The sequence below is a fragment of the Cynocephalus volans genome, unplaced genomic scaffold (assembly GCF_027409185.1).
Source record: "Cynocephalus volans isolate mCynVol1 unplaced genomic scaffold, mCynVol1.pri scaffold_35, whole genome shotgun sequence".
In the NCBI taxonomy this organism is placed as follows: Eukaryota; Metazoa; Chordata; class Mammalia; order Dermoptera; family Cynocephalidae; genus Cynocephalus; species Cynocephalus volans.
In genome coordinates this window covers 1,841,189-1,858,702 of record NW_026902463.1, presented here as the reverse complement: position 1 = coordinate 1,858,702, position 17,514 = coordinate 1,841,189, and the positions used below count along the sequence as shown (strand labels likewise).

The window sequence follows — 17,514 nt, the reverse complement described above, 5'->3', positions numbered from 1 at the left end:
GTTGTGCATCACATCTGTATAAATTGGTTTTTGAACATCCTTTGCCAGAGCAGCTGTAGTGTCCCAATTGTCAGGGGAAAGAAAACACCAGCGCGAGGAGAGGACGTTTCCCCTTCTGATTTATCACAGAATTTTGCTTCTTTGTTTGTTATTTGTTTTTGTTTTTTTTGGCACAGCTTCCTTTTTTCTTGTTTTCCGTTCAGCCATCATAGCCTCTTCCGGATGGAAACCACACCGTGCAAGTCTAGCTTCCTGTTCCCTGGGCTTAATGTCCTGGGTGGAGACCACTCTTCCCCCTCTGATATGACTGTGTGTATGCTTTTGTTTTTGCTTGTTTGTTTAGGAACTTCTTGATGAAGATTACAAAAACATATACACTCCTGTGGCAGGGACGAGTTGATTTCCAAGTACACTCTAATGCAAGTCAAGTTCGTACAGATTTGGAACTGACAGAATGGTGTCTGGAGAGGGCCACGACCCCACACCGTCTCTGTTGGTCCACTAAAACTCTTGAGTTTTTCTATAATATTTTGTGTTTACTTCCGCAGATCTAAAAGACACACCTGGAAGGAAAGACAGAGGCGCCTGTTATCTCTAGAGAGGACACAAAGGTGTCTTTAGAGCAAGGGTGGGTAGATGGTGGCCAACCATCTATTTTCATCAATACATTTTCGTTGGAACACAGTCATGAAGGTCAGAGAAGCTCCAAGAACAGGCTAGTGTCTGCCCATCTGGCCAACCAAATTCAAGCAAACAGCACTGGGAGAAACACCAGGACAAGGACTAAGGTCCACGTGGCAGAGTGACAGTGGCAGCAGCAGGAACCATAGCCAGATGCCTACATGGCAAGGTAGGTGGCAGCTTAGGACTAAGTGCAAGGCCTCCGAGAACATTTGGGGACCCTGGCCTTCGAGGTCAATGCTGTGCTGTGCATGGGAGCAGGTTGTGCTGCATCTCTGGGTTCCACCCAGGAGATGCCAGGAGACCCCCAACCCCAAGCAGTGACAGCCCAACAGGCCTCCAGGTATTGCCTAATGTCCTCAGAGGGGCAGAGCACCCCAATTTCATCCAGGAAATGATGACCAGAAGGACATTCTGCAAGGGCTGAAGCGAGGGCCACTCTCAGATGTGGGGCCACCCCATGCGGTCCCCGCGCATGAGCTGAGCCCTGCTGAGTGCCTCCCCGGCTTGCCCCAACCCCACGCTTGCCCCTGCCACCACGAGCACTGTTTACGGAGCCCTCGGAGGTGCTGGCACCCACTTTGTCCCCGCGAGCATTCCAGCACAACTCGAAGATGCCACCGGTGCCTCGGTAGCTCTGGACGAGACTGCCACTCTGCAAGGGAGAAATCACAGTGAACAGAGCTGACCACACGGGTGCAGCCCTTCTGCCCGCCCAGGTGCTGCACTGGTCTCGGGGACAGCGGGGGGCTGCTCATAAAGGGGAAAAGAAGGTGGTGGCTCCTCCAAGGAGGGACGTCTCCAAGATGTCTTGCTTGGAGCTTTGAGCGCTGAGGACAGCAGAAGCAGACACCTTTCCCGGGGAGGAAGTGGCCCTGGGTGTCTGTCCTGGGCCAGGGCACAGCCAGGCAGAGCCGGACAGACAGCCCAGGACTGGGCTCTCCATGGGGGGTGGCCGCTCATTCCTGAGCGCCAGTTCCCTGTTAGCTGTTCTGAGCCCAGGTCACTGCAAACACAGCTACTCGGGCAATAATTTGCAAAGGACTCAACCCCGAGGGTCAAGAGATGACCTGAGTATTCCAGATATGGACACACTTGTCAAAGGAGCCGCTTTCCAAGTACTTCCCGTGAGGGCTAAAAGCGACACTATAGACAGCTTCCTGGTGTTTGGTCAGCGTGTGGATACACACCCCTCGCTCCACATCTGACAGCCGGACCATGGAGTCAAACGAAGCACTGCGGACACAGAGCGGACACGTTATCACCTGAGCATGCAAGTGTTTATCACATGTCCCTGCAACACTGGCCACACCTCACAAGAGCCATCTCTCTCTCTCCGATTCTAGGTCCAGATCGGTGACCTTCTACTCCTAAAATGCAACTCAGATGCAGTGAAAACAAAGCCATCGTCACAAAACAAACAACCTTTAGTGCTGTTATTATGAAAGCAATTTGATAACCATGTTCCTAAGTTTCTGCATTTGTTTAAAGATATAAATGGTAAATACTTTTGTGGAATATTTGTCAAGTTCTCTAAGATGCTCTTACATTAAAAAACTTCTATTGTTAACAACAAATGCAGACAGCCAGGTTTGGAAAAACAGCGAATAGAGTGAATAAATATTTATAACATTTTTAATCCAACAAGAATTAAAACACAGTCACATCTACACATTCGACCACATTGCTGAGAGCTGCAAATTTCAGTTATTTTCAAATTTAAAATAAAATACATATCACAAACCTGCTATCTGGCTTTCTTTTTCTCTATAGGGCTGGTACCAGCCTGTCCATTTCGTGTGTGCAGACTAAAGGGTCATTTAAGTTCCTAATGGGTAACACTTGACACAAAAGAACCCCTCCAAGTCACCAGTAGATGATTATAGCAAGCGGTGCTTTATCATAGTCATTTAAGTGGCTTTTAAGACAATTACGTGAAATAAGAGAATTATGGCCTTTGTGTTGTTCTGTTCAACCACTCGGCTGATACAGGGATTCTCTCCAATCTTTTCTAAGAAACAAGCTTGGTTGGGCTGAGCACTTTCAACATACTGCTCGCTGATGGCGCGGCCGGCTGGCCCCCGCTGCCCCAGAGGCACGTGGCAGGCATTCTCCCCTTACAGGAGGTGTGTGCCCGCCTGTCACTACCTTCTCTCTGCAGCTACACAGAATAACCCGCTGCTGCCTCCTGGTACTCAAACATTCCCCTTAACACTCCTCTCTTGTAGGCTAAGGGGACATCCACATTTCATGTGTCCAGATCCTGGTTTTCAGACCCCTAAGCATCTTGGCATTGGGTCTCAGAATCTCTTTAGCTTCTTCTTCTAAGAGTTATTCCTGAAATAACGGGAGTGGAACATTCTACTCTTAACGAGGTCTGGCAAACTTCAGGGCACAATAATGCTCTTGAATGAAGCCTAAAGCCACGTGGTTTGGGGAGGCCACCTTTGTCTCTTATAACCCCTCTTCCCAATTCTGGCGGTGACTGGCTGGCCACTCCACTACCTCCGAAGCTGGTGTCTTAGGGGACTCACTATATACAATGTCAGGTCAAGTCTGGCTGTGGCTGGGGGAACCTTTATCCCTGCTTGAATTCCCTGCCCATGTAAGTCCTGAGTTGAACGAATAAACCAAGCCCAAGGTCCGAGGTGAACTCTTTCCCTTTCCTTTCTCTGCTGTCAGGAAAACCTTCAGCAAAGCCAAGTGCCTCAAGCCATCTCAACACGTGCCTTCTCCTAGCCTCACTTACAAGTTCTATCTCGGCCCCTTCAAAAGGGAGCTACGACGTTCAATGCTCCAGCAAAACGTCCTGTTCTCTCTGCGTATGAGGAAGTTCTGCTGCTGTGAGGCTGACTCAGTGACAGCGGGCCAGGCTGAGTTCAGGAGCCGAGGCTGGGCTGTGCAGGGGTCCTGTCCTTACCTCTCCAGCATGATATTTGAGTTGGGGTTGCTGGTGGTCTGCCCGGTGGGACTCCACTTGATGGTGTATATCTCTTTGCTGTGAGCTTGCAGGTCATGCACACACGTGTCCTGCTTCATGCTCCAGATCTAGAGAACACAGTGGTAACAATATGAGCAAGCTATGTCCCTCCAGTGAGCCAAGAGACTGCTGGCTGTGAACCGTACATGAGCCACTGGAGTGTCCCACTGGAAAAAACTGCAGGTTATTTCCCAGGAAGGGCTGGGACTCCTAGCAAGACCCTTGACTGATACATCAGAGTTCACTGGGCGAGAGCTAATCTGACAGTCAGTAATGGGATAAATTACAGAGGAAGGAAGAGGACTCAGTACAGATAACCCCCAAAGGAGCAGGGAATGTGAGACTTGTGTTGAGTACTGGGGGCTGTTTAGGGTTAAACAACTCATCCCTACAGATGCCAACTTGACCTTTAATGTCATGTCATCAGAGCAGGATGCTAGCAACATTCCAGAAGGATCCCATTTGATAGCATTGACCTCATTCTGAAAGATAGGACGGGTTGGGAAAAGAAATCAAGGCCTGAAATCAGACCCAGTGGCTGTCCACCAGGGGGCAGTAGCGCTCTGTCATCATGGTGGCCGTCCAGCAGGGGGCAGTAGCACTCTGTCACCCTGCCATCCACCAGGGGACAACAGTGCTCTGTCATCCCAGCAGCTGTCCAGAAGTGGGCAGCAGTACTTTCTCATCCTGCTTACCGTCCAGCAGGGGGCAGAAGCGCTCTGTCATCCGGCCGACCACCCACCAGGGGCAATAGTCCTCTGTAACCCCACTGGCTGTCCTCAAGGGAGCAGTAGCACTCTCTCATCCTGCCTACCGTCCACCAGGGGGCAGTAGTGCTCTGTCATCCTGCCATCCACCTAGGGGCAATAGTGCTCTGTCATCCCAGTGGCTGTCCACAAGGGGGTAGTAGCGCCCTGTCATCCCAGCAGCTGTACACAAGTGGGCAGTAGCACTCTCTTATCCTGCCTACCATCTGTTCTGTCCAGTTGGTCAATGAGATTGAACCTTAAAGGTGACTCTCCTTGCTTGGGCTGGTCTCTAAGCTCACCATGGTGAAGGGTTTGAATCTTCATGCCAGCCAGCCACGAAGAACAGAAAATGTAAAAGTGACTCTCCATACTGAGCACATGCTCAGACTCAGATTGGTTGCTCACCCTGCTGCAGAAGAGGCAACTGTCGTGTTTTGGGGTGGCATTGCCTACGTTTAGGGATACTGTCAGCACTGAGGCGCAATCCTTGAGAAATAAGGGTCCTAGCTCCTCCCCTCGAGCTGCCTGGAACACAATTGTGGTGAACATTCATGGAAAGAAGAACCTCTGGATGCCTATGATATAGCATGTGAGTCAGGCCCAAGTTAAACAGATGATGTGTCATCACGCTTCCGTAATTGTGTGTCCTGCTCTTCAGCCAAAGATCCAAAGCACTTTAGTGCATTCATTTGTGGAAATAATCCCTCAGGGGCAGGTGGCAGCCAGGGCAGGGTTGTGGCCTCCCCAAGCCCCGACCCATGTTTGACCTCACCCCTCCCCCTGGCTTTGGTGGCCGTGGATGCTCAAGGCCACTGATGTCATGGGTGAGAGGGGTGTACCTACTCCATGGGGTGCAAAGGCCAAGGCATTGGGAACGGGGTGAATATAGTACACCTTCATAGTCACATAAGGTGAGAGGAATTGAGCTTTTCTACATTTAATTATGGATTCATTAATGTTTTGTGTTCTGAAGTGCTGCATGTCATTAATACTTGTCACCATCCCAGCCCATCTATGTTCCTTTCTGTCCTCATACGCATGAAGCCAGTAGGGTTGGGTTGTTAAATTCTGCCACCAGAGGAACTCTGTCATGATTTTAGATGGAGGACGTGAAGCAGAAGTTTTCCTTTGGGAGCTGCACAGGACAGTCCTTTGGGCATCAGCAAAAGGCAGATGTGGCGGTTGCCAGCGGCCACTGGGTGTCATCTTGAGATTCACCTGCTTTGGTCACGCAGGTGGCCGAGATCATTGTGGAGGTCTCCTGCAACCATTGCAGTCCTGGATTTCGAGAAACTTCTTCCCTCACCTTCATCCTCTGCCTTCCAGCATCTGTGTAAGCTTCTGATTTCATATGAAATCACTTCCATTCTGAAGACTTAGAATTGCTTGTGTGTTCCTGGTCAAACCCTGACTTTTCCACCTTCCTCAGAAATGTCTGTCCTGTAGAGGTTGCCCACTGCTCGGAGGGAAAAGGAAAATTCCACAGAGAGGTGCCTTCAGATTATCTAGTTTCAGTAAACAAGTGTATTTCATCAAATCTAAGACCCCTTTGTTTGTAAGATGTGCAACTGTGTGATGAACCACATAGAAAGAAAATGCTGCCTTTTAATCTATCACTCACCATCAACTATAGCGTGCAAATCAATTTCATTGGTGTCAAAAAGGTGAAGAAATGGGTGGCTTAAAGCATGTAAAATGCTATTTCTAAAGCATAACCTGTGGCCTTAAATGGTTAATGCAAGGAAGTTCCAATAACCGAGGACTAGTAATGTTAAGTCCAAGGGAAGAGTAAGAAAGCAGCAGACCTCATCTAAGCTTTGCAACAACCATAGTACTAATCGAAACAAAAGCAATCTAATCAGATCTGCCCAAAATTCAAAATTACCAAGAAGACTTTGAAATATGAAGTGATATCCACGGTCACAAGCAGAAAGCTTCACCAGAAATGTTTACTTTACTTTTAGGTGTCAGGTAATACTAGGATGAGTTCCTCAAACATAGCGAGATATTTAATCACTTCCTTGCATCCAGCAAGGAGAAAAAAGAGGAAGTTGGAATAATTATACATCAGTAGATTCATAAGAGACATGTCATCCAAATGTTAAGCACCGAGATTGTTTCGATCCTCATGAATAGAACGCAACAGTAAAAGGGCATATATGAGACAATACAGGAAAAGGTCAAGCCCAGGGGTCATTTGATGTCACTAAAGGGTTATTATTCATTTGTAACAATGGGGCTACTTTTACTATAGTTTTATTTTGAATGGGAGATGTCCTTTTCTCCTAAAAAAGTATACATATCTTTGCAGGTTAAGAGAGATGACATCTTCAGTTGTTCTGACAGGACTAGGTGGAAGGGTCGAGGGGGTAGTGCAGATGAAATGGGATTAGTTTTGAGAGTATTTGTGAAGGCCAATGAAGGATACGTGGGAATTCATTACACAAATCCCTCTAATGTATTTTGGAAGTTTCCATAAAAGAAATTGAAGGAAAGTATACAGAATATGAAGACAAATCTCTGTATTTTTTTTTTTTTTTACATTTTTCTAAAGTCAAGGAACATTAAATCTACAGAGAATTTCAGTAAATTAATGGTAAATATTTACACTTCTTCCTTGATGTTGCTTAATACTACCCCCGAAGATTTCAGCTGCCTACCGCTGTGAAACACCTGTTCTTCATGGTATGGCCCAAAACAGCTAATGCGGTTGAAATAATAGATGTAAAAGTGAAACGTTGTAAAGCATAGAGGGCTTTCTCTGTCAGCAAAATACCCTTGGGAGGCATATAGAAAACACCGCGAGGTAGTGAAAGGACATACACTGGGATAAATTGTATTTGGCAGACCTGACTTTCTGTGGACTGAAAATGCAGGTGTTTCTAAAACGCATCAGGTTAGGGCAGATGTTGAGGGGCGTTTTCTGGAAGTGAGATTGTCAGAAAGGGAAGGCTCTCATCTCTTCACCACCACCCTCCACACTCTGCCTTGTGTAAGGTGCCTGCTTCCCTCTCACCTCTTCACCTTGCCTTCTGTTGATTCCCTCCAAGTGCCAGGCCTAGCTGTTTCAAAGTTGTTCACGCTCTCTCCAGTTGGTCATTCTAGTTATTATCTCTCTAATTCTATTTCCTTTTGGGAACAAGGACCTATTTCCGTTTTCCATTCCTTTTTCCACTTTTGGATTCCTCTCACATATACCTATAAAAGACCCTTATAATTCCTATTTGCCAATATACCCCGATCCCATGTTCACAAGTCACTCCCTCCCTGGAGAGTCCACTTAAGTCAACATCGCCATAAATTTTTTCACTACCAGCTGGCTTCCATTTATCATAAAATGCCAGATTTCACCTTGGTAGTTGACACACTTTGTAAGAGCATGACATTTGTCTTAATGGTCTTAATCATCCCTTGACATATTGTTGGCTGTTGGCATCACTTTTACATGATAAGCTAGACTGGGTTTTGCAACTGGAAGTTCTGTCCATCTGCCCCACCTGCCCCGACATTTCCTCTTGTCAAAGTTCTACACATAAAGCATCTGCCAGGAAAGTGTACTTTTGGAGAAAACTTGAAGGCTCAGGGTATCCTAGGTTGGCGTTAGTGACAGACACAACATCCATTATGTCCCAGATACACTAGTTGCTTACTTCTTCCTCACAATCCAAAGCAGGTGTTCCTCTTTGCTATGGAGATTGCGGGGCCAAGAGTCCTTCCATCCTTTGTGTCCATCATCTGCTAGTGCCTCAGGGTCCTTTGATTCCAGGTGGCAAGGGACACATCAGTGCTGTTCCCATTCCGTTACCTGGAACTCAGTCACGTGACCATACCGCAGTATAACGGTGGCCGGGGGTTGTGTGTGTACTCAAGAGGATGATGAAATGGGTGTTTGGTAAGTAGATAGCAGTCTCAACCATACGCCACCTACCTAGTAGCAGAACATAAGTCATTGATGCCTCCTTTAAGGTTGTCAATTTCCTTGTGACACCACACTCTCCCCATTGCACTCACATACTTGGCTCCCCTTTGCCTCCTTCCCTGCTTCATTTTCTCCATGTCACTTGAACTTGTGCTTGGTTATATTGTTGGCAATCACGGACTCCTCCCTGGAAGTGGTATTGCATCCTCTTCATGGCTGTAGGACTTGCAGTTCATCCCTGAAGGCACAATCTATTGCCCCATTGTTACGCTTCACCCAGAAACCTGCTTTAACCAATGGGACAGGAAGTGGATCTGAAGAACCCCAAGTCCGTGTAGACTCTCTGCGGTGGCATAGATCTTCTGTGTCATTTCTCTCCCTCTGCTGTGAAAAGGGCAGTCACCGAATCCGGACTGCTCCTTCAGACTGTGTTCTGGAGCAAGATGGTACATGGGGCTGGGCAGGAGCCATCCTGTCACCTCCTTCACATGCCATCAGCAAGAATCGATGTTTATGCTTTAACTTACTGGGATCTGGGACTTACCACCATAGCTCAAACCTGTGGTGAGTTGTTACTGATACAGTTCCTGATATCGTATACACGTATGACTTTCCATCTTGGCTGTCTTTTCCCACTAGAAGCAACTGTTCATAAGGACAGTGAGTTTCACTAGCTTGATTCCTGCTGTCCCTAGTGTGTGGATTGGCACCTAGAACATAGTTTGGCTCAATTGATTGTTGATTGAGCCACATCCTGGGAATCAGATGTAGGTAGAGGTTTTCTATTGCCGAATGCATTCCTGTATCTTTCCACAACTATGATAGTTAATGACAATTTGCCATTTGGCCTTTCGATGGTTTTCTCGTTGCTTTTACTTCTGTTTTGTCAGGCATTGAAACTACAGGAAGAAAAGGTGAGTGACTGGAGAGCAGCATGACTCTGAAGACAATTAAGAACTGTAACGTCCCCAGCAAGTCCTCTGGTTTCACATGACATCTTTCTCACAGCCATCGAACCACTCCCTCTTGCCTACTCAATAAATACCTGTAAATAATGAAAATGATGAAAATGAATGGCACCCCTAAAACTAGGATGGACAGGCAAGCTTTTGCTAGTTTGGGAAATTTTTCTACTACATCTGAGGTTCTTGAAGCTGGATTGAGGAAATACCTAGATCATTAATCTTAGATGTACTCCCCCAACCCATGCATGAGTATGTGTCATTTCTGAAGGTGTTTTAAACTCCGTGGCATCTTCAGATTCTGTGATGTACAGTCATTAGTATCTCGGACATGCTTTGCCTCTTGCTTTTTCCTTCAGGATCTGTCGATTCCAAAACTCTTAGCAAATGCCAGCCCGTGGGCAGACGAGACTCATGTTGCACTTGGAGATGGCATGTGGGGGTCATACACGGGACCCCACAAGTGCAGCGTCCCAGGTAGAAGCCGAGACGAGAACAGATGTGACAGGGGCAAATGCTGAGAAGCGTAATTTTTCAACACTCAGTGCCAATGAACTAGGAAGTGGGACAGGAGAAAATGCCCCCACAAAGGTACTGAGTAGTGACAGCCAATTGGACATAGAAGAGTGAATAAAGAAGGTATGATCCCTGTCCTGGGGGGGGGGGGGGGGAATGACCGGGATCTGTCTTATATGATCTTCTATAGGGAAAGGCAGCATTAACAAATACAAATACATAGGTAATTTATAGGAGTACCACCTCTGGCAAAGGTGAAGCAGCCATGAGAGAGACAACCGGCTACCTTTACATGGTGGAGCCGATATGAACGGTTCTCTTGATGAAGTGATTTTTTGTTTGTTTGTTTGTTTGTTTGTTTTTTGCCAAGACCAGAAGTATGCCAGTGGCAGTGGTGAAGGGAGGTGTGCATTGAAGGCCAAGGACACTGAGCAAGAGTGAGATTCTGTCAACACTCAATGTTCTCTCAACTTGTAGGTGTGTGATTTTCTTTTTACAATTTCAAATACAGCTGGTGATCATTTGCCTGTAAAGCTCCTGCCTTTTTCCCACATAGCTACCCAATTATTGCTACATCATACACCGAATAAGTCAACTGTTCCAGGTGCTGAAATGATTACTTTGTTAAATATTAAACCATTATAAATTATTTTTAAAAGATCATTTATGTGTTATTTGTGTGGAATCCAATTAGCCTGAGACATAGCAGCTTAAAACCACAAACACATAGAATCTCACATTGGGCGATGGTCAGAAATCTGGGAGGGGCTTAGGTGGGTATTTCTGGCTCAGGGACTTACAGAAAGTCACATTCAAGATGGTGGCTAGAACTGCAGTCACCTGGAGGCTTGACCTACTCATCCAGTTGCCTGGGACTTCACTGGTTTTGGCACTGAAAGTTTCCTGTTCTGTGTAACCCTTCTGTCTCAGAATGGGTGGTGACCCTACTCGTATGTATGTTGACTGCAACGCTCAGCTCCTCACTGGCTGTTGGCAGGAGGCCTCAGTTCTCCTCCATGCGGGCCTCTCCGTAGAGCTGCTCAAAATGTGCAAGCAATCTAAGACTGAGACACAGCACAGTAAAAAGCGATCCAAGAGAGAGGCAGAGGCATTCACAGAACTTTCACAAAACTGAGCACGTGTTAAACTACAACGAATATATGAATCATTCAGTAAAAGGTATTCATACAATATGCTGATCCAAGCAGGTCACAGATGTAGATGTATTCCATTACTTCTATAAGGGGATTCTATTTTGTGTTTCTATACAGATGTGCTTACATGCCTAGAAGACATACATGAACATGCTTATAATGGGCATCTCGGGGTTGGTGGGATTCAGGATATGTTTCACTTCATTTTGCTCATCTTTATTTCTAATTTCTCTGCAGTGTATTGTTTTTATAATAATTGTTTAATTACAAGAATCCGGGCCATATCCTGTCCTAATCACTGTGGAAGACAAAAACAAAAAACAAAACAAACAAACAAAAAACATTGCCATTTTGCAGACAGGAGAAGCAGCAAAACATAAGTAGAAAGGTACATGTCAGAAGACCAAGTTAATTTAATGATAGTATGTGTAAATAGATTAAATGACCACAAGGATTGACCTTAAAAAACAATTATGTAATTTTACCTAGCTTCTCATTTTCCTTAAACATTAAAAATAAAGGTCAGGGCAAAAGTTGATCAGCAGGTATACAAAAAGTCAGCCGCAGTGATAATACTGATCCAGGCAGGGAGGAACTGCTGGCAAAAAGCAGTCGATGAATCAGGAGTCATTACATGGTAAGAGGTTTAAATACAGATCAATACCTTATGTATGATTAATTACATCGAATCGAAAAGTAGAAATCAAAACCAGGTAGACCATAAGGATAATTTAACAGAAGTGTGACAGAAATGAAAGATGGTATTATATGTTTCAGCCTTTGACAGAAGTTAGCAAAATTAAATGCCAGATACTGATACAATTGAAAAGATATCATCGGTAGACCTCAAATTCAAAAAGAGAATATACTCTTATCAGGAATTCATAGGACTTTCACAAAATTCAGTACCCACTACTGTCCAAAGAACACTGTGAATTACAGAAGATACAGCACGGGCCACAGTCTGGGACACAAACTTAGAAGTTACCGAGACTCTTCTGTGACACTAACAGTACAATCGATGATCACCACCACTATCTCCCTAGCCACAGTTTCTTTCCTGAACTTTCTCCTTGGGTTCTAGGCCTGTGGCTGCAACTGTCCACTTCTGTGTCCACCCCTGCCCATGCAGCTGTCCTCTTCTCACCTTGCCTGAGTCTTCCTGTGTTCACTTCACCAGTCTGCCCCTCACCAGTCCTTGCCTTGTCACTAGCACCCTCACCTACTCGAGCACCCTGTCACCCAACGAACTGACTGCCAGTACGGGCCTGAGCTCTCCCTTGTCCACAGCCCACACTCAGCCCTGAGGTAGCCAGGTCTCAGGCTTCCCAACTCCCACGGAGCTCTCTGTTCTTACGGTCCCCCAAGTCTGTTGTTTCTGGAGCCTGGGGGCAGGTTGACATTTCCCGAATGCTGTTTCTTCCCTGGGAGCACATCGAGGGCTGACGCTTGTGGGGAGCTGCCCACGTTACACCGTAATCGCCATTACAAGATGGCGCCGGCGGACACTGACAATCGGCAAAAACAAGTCTAGAGCGCATGTGCTGGGAATTTCCCCACCTCTAGTCTCTGCCTCTCCCTGGCGTCATCTGGGCTGATGCACGACCGCCAATCAGATGGGAACACGTCCTAGGCGAGGGACTGTCTCTATATAAGGGGCGCGGCTCCCCTCGCTTGGGGTCTCCATTTTTGGCAAGCTTATGCTCTCCCTCTCAAGATCCATTAAAGCTGATCTGCAGAAGGATCCTTTGTGTGCCGCGTCGTTCTTGCTGGCGAGACGGTAGCGCGGGACATCTGGTGCCGAAACCCGGGAAAACTTGTGACATCGTCAGCACCTTCGGAGACCCCCTGGTGACAGGGAGGATTCAGAACTGCAGGAGGGTAAGTTCAGAGAGGTGTGTCTGTTCTTGGTCTGGGGTGAATTCGGTTAGATTACAAGGTTTTAGACTCATCCCTTGGTGTGGTCAGACTGACGTAGATAAGCAGCTGCACCTGAGACCCGTGTGAGCCTCTCGTACATAAGGGAGCGGTGTGTCTCACAGCGCCTCCTAAAGCAGAGCGCGTTATGGGTTCTACGCAGTCTATGGTTACCGCGTTAGAGGCTGTGCTGAGACAACGTGAGATCAAAGTAGGGGGCCGTGTACTCAGAAATTTTGTGAAAGAGGTAGATCGTGTGGCGCCATGGTATGCCTGTTCCGGCTCCCTAACCTTGAGTTCTTGGAACAAACTGGGCAAAGACCTTGACCGCAAGTACGCAGAGGGAGACCTACGTCAGGGCACCAAGACCGTTTGGAAGTTCATTAAGAATTGTTTGGAGGATGAAGGCTGTAAACCGGTAGTGACAGAAGGACAAAATATATTAGAGGAAGTCCAAGACAGCATGTCAGAAACTGAACGGAGTGAGAGGATGGGTACCCGCAAGAGGAGAGACGTCTCCTGTAGAAAAAAGTGCCCTCCCGGTAAGTCTACGGACGAGGGAGAGATTCTAAACCATCAAAGTGATGTTCCCGGAAAATCTGCCGGGGAGGAAGGGGTTTTAAACCCCCACCAAAAGAGAAAAAACAAAAGAGAGCTTTACCCTGTAGGAGAGCTGAGGGCCATAGACCAAGGGTTGGAGGACTTAAATCTACATGAACCCGACTCTGACTCCCTCAGCCCTAGCGAGGAGTCCGATTTAAAGGAGGAAGCTGGGGGCATGCCACCTTTGAGTGGAATACGTCCGAGACTTTTGAGTCTTCTGTTTCTGTCCAAAGGTACGGACAAAATACGTCTGTACCATCGACACCAGTCTGCCTTTTCCCCCCTTTCGTGTTTATTTTAGTTCAGGATGCAGTACAGGAAAATCAGATTACTTGCACCAATGAATCCTGCTTTTATGCACAGTGTTGGAATGCTACTGGGTTTAAATTGGCTGTGATTGCGCGAATGCCTAGGTGGGTTCCCGTTCCTGTGGAGGCCCCTAATGCTATGTCCTTATTCAGGCAAAAGAGGGATTTTGGTTTCACCGCAGCAATTGTTACCGCTGTCTCCTTGGCAGCAGCTGCAGCTACAGCTGCGGCTGTGTCTTTGGGTACCACGGTTCAGACTGCCTCCACATTAAATAATTTGTCCTCTTCTGTTGCTCAGGCCCTGAACACACAAGCTGCGATAAATGCTCAGTTAAAGGGAGGATTAATGGTGGTTAACCAGCGGGTAGATCTAGTACAGGAACAAGTAGATGTTTTGTGGCAAGTAGCACAGTTGGGGTGTCAGTGGAAATATTCAGGATTATGTGTAACCAGCATCCAATATGAAAATTTTACCAGGGCGGCAAATTTGTCTCATCAATTGTCTAAGTATCTTTTAGGAAACTGGACAGGGAACTTTGACGACCTGATGCAAGAACTGCGCTATGCCATCGTGTCTGTGAATTCAACAAGAGTGGATGCCTCCTTTTCAGCTGGACTGTCCTCCTGGATCACAACTGCCATGTCACATTTCAAGGAATGGGTGGGGGTGGGGTTGTTTGGAGCGGCCCTCTGCTGTGGACTAGTGTTCCTTCTTTGGCTGGTCTGTAGGCTGAAAGCCCAAACACAAAAAGACAAGGTGGTCATTGCCCAAGCACTTGTGGCTCTGGAGCAAGGAGCCAATCCCGATATTTGGCTATCTATGCTCAAAGACTATTCCCCCCCCCCCCTCTTTTCGGCTGGCCTCCCTGAAAACTGATCAGTGGGGTTCGCCCTGGCTCGTGCTGGCCCACAATTCACAATTCAGAGTCCGCTCCAGTAGATCCAGAGCGGGGCAACTTCCCCCCAGACGTGTGCCGACCTAAGACATGGTGCCTGGTGGCGATAGGGTTAACCTTTGACGGGTAAGGTCACGGCCTGAGGTGGGTCGACCTAAGACAGGACTACTGGCTAGACATGTTGTGGCCAATGAGCTTGCTCCAGCCTCTTAATGTAATAAGAAAGGGGGAGATGTGGGGAGCTGCCCACGTTACACCGTAATCGCCATTACAAGATGGCGCCAGCCGACACTGACAATCGGCAAAAACAAGTCTAGAGCGCATGTGCTGGGAATTTCCCCACCTCTAGTCTCTGCCTCTCCCGTGGCGTCATCTGGGCTGATGCACGACCGCCAATCAGATGGGAACACGTCCTAGGCGAGGGACTGTCTCTATATAAGGGGCGCGGCTCCCCTCGCTAGGGGTCTCCATTTTTGGCAGCTTATGCTCTCCCTCTCAAGATGCATTAAAGCTGATCTGCAGAAGGATCCTTTGTGTGCCGCGTCATTCTTGCTGGCGAGACGGTAGCGCGGGACAGACGCTTTGATTTACTTTGCATTCCCAGGGTTCTGCACAGTGTCTCCTGCATAACAGACGCTCAGATGGTTGAATAAATGAAAGAAAGCGAAAGCAAATTTTCAAGAAACATGGGCATTTTGGGTACATCTCCCATTGTCAAATAAAATAATTGTACTCGGTGTTGTCATTTCATTAGTCCCGTGTGGCTCCTCCCAGTTCCATGGAGAATCTCTGACATTTGAACAGGAGTGAAGACAGTGGATGGGAGGACTGTGCATGTGGAGAATGGAAAGAACCCTAATCTTTGACTGTGAATATCCTAGAAGTTTTGGCCAAGACACAAAGCAAGTGCTTTAAATGAATAGGTCAGTGTTTTGCATGAGTGGTTAAGTAGCATTTGGACATCGAAGGGTGTGCTGTAAACACTTAAAGGAAGGTTTAAGAAAACTGTCCTAGGTCCGAGAGTCCATTTATACCTTATGTCTCCAGACAAACTGCTAGGTGATTCCACGTTTACCCGGCCGAGCTCTTACTTCTACCAGCCATTTATGGGTTGCCTTTTTCGTGCTTTGGAATTAAAATTTAAAAGTTAAAAAAATACAATATCCAAGTTGTGCTTGGTCTTCGTATCTACTATTCAACACCGATTTCCATGAGCAAATATTGGCTCTACCAAATATTACCCTCTTATTTAAAAGCTTTATGGTACGATATTTTAAGCCGATGCAGAAAAAGAAAAAAAAAAAAATAGTGAAAGGAACCCTCTATCTCTTACCCACCTTCAATAATGATCAGCTCATGACCACTCGTGTTTCATCTATATGTCCACATGCATCCCCATTTCCATATGATTTTGAAGCAAATCAGACTTATCATTTAATCTGTAATTATGTCAGCATGTGTACTTCAAAGATAACGTTTTAAAATAGTAACCCCACCATTATCACACAGAGTTGATGATGAGTATATGTGCACAGAATGTGATGATCAAATCAGGATAGTTGGCATATTCGTGCATTAATCAGTTTCTAACAGCATTCTCTAATCACAGGAACTGGGAATCCTTAGAGAAATGGCTGGTACTAGGACTGGGATGTGGAATACACAAGCTGAGCCTGCAGTGTCTTCTAGTATGAGAGGGTTGTGCTCAAAGAAAGCCTAGTGCGGGGAGGGGTGTAAAAGGGACACAGGGGATAACCCCAATGTCCCCAGTGTCTGAATGTGGAAGAACTGAGCTACAAAATGAATGAAGCAGTATTGGATTAGAACCCAAAGCATAAACTCAATGTCCATGAGTCCATGCCATCATCAATAAATGACTGAATAAAGAAACAAATGAGGGAGAGCACACAAAGCTGTGCACGTGATTCCAAATAATTTACGTAGTTACTGTGCCCTCCAGGATCTGGAGCATATCTGCCCACTGCTTAAGGGTGGGCTGCCCATAATAATGTCCTTCCAATGAACATGGCATGGAAAATGGTAGAAAAGAGTACCTTTAGAGTGTAGAAACCTGAGAAACACTGTGTCAGCCAGGTGACCGAGATCAGCATTGACAACGAGAAGTGCTGTTGATAGCATGGATCTTTAATAGGATGTGATGAGGACACTCTGTGGTCTTCTTTCCCAAACCCGTAAGTCTAATGTAATCATGAGAGGAACATCAGACAGATCCCAATTGGGGGCACTCTGCAAAGTACTTGATCAGTACTCCTCAAAACGGACAAGGTCACCAGGAACAAGGGAAGCCTGAGAAACTGTTGAAGCCTGGAGGAACCCAAGGAGACATGACGACTTAGTGGAGTATGGGATCCTGGAACAGGAAAAGGACATTAGGAAAAAAATGAGGAAATCTAAATAGAGTCTGGACCTTAGTTAATAGTTATGTATCAGCATTGACTCGCTAGCTGTGGCAAGGGTACCATAGTAGTGTAAGATACTAAAAACGGGGGAAATTGTGTATGGAAAAAATGTGCACTCTCTCCACTATTTTAGGATCTTGCGAATCTAACGCTGTTCTAACTTTAAAGCTTTATTGACACTTTAACAGTTCCTTGATATCATCAAACATTCATGTAGTATTCAAAAATCAAATTTTCGTACACACTTAGTTTTCACAGTTTGATATCCTACTTCCTTTAATTGTCTGATACACCACTATGCAATAGACTTATAATGCAGGACGTATAATTATATATACCACAACCGCCACATGAAAAATACCAAATACGCGAGATGGATGTCATAATATTGTATATTTTCTTTCACATA

The 17,514-nt window shown here is 46.3% G+C and overlaps 1 pseudogene; it reads right to left on the bottom strand.

The window, feature by feature from the left end:
• Positions 1–536: 536 nt before the first annotated feature.
• The window catches only part of LOC134369057 (F-box-like/WD repeat-containing protein TBL1X), a 54,199-nt pseudogene continuing 37,221 nt past the window's right edge, over positions 537–17,514 (bottom strand).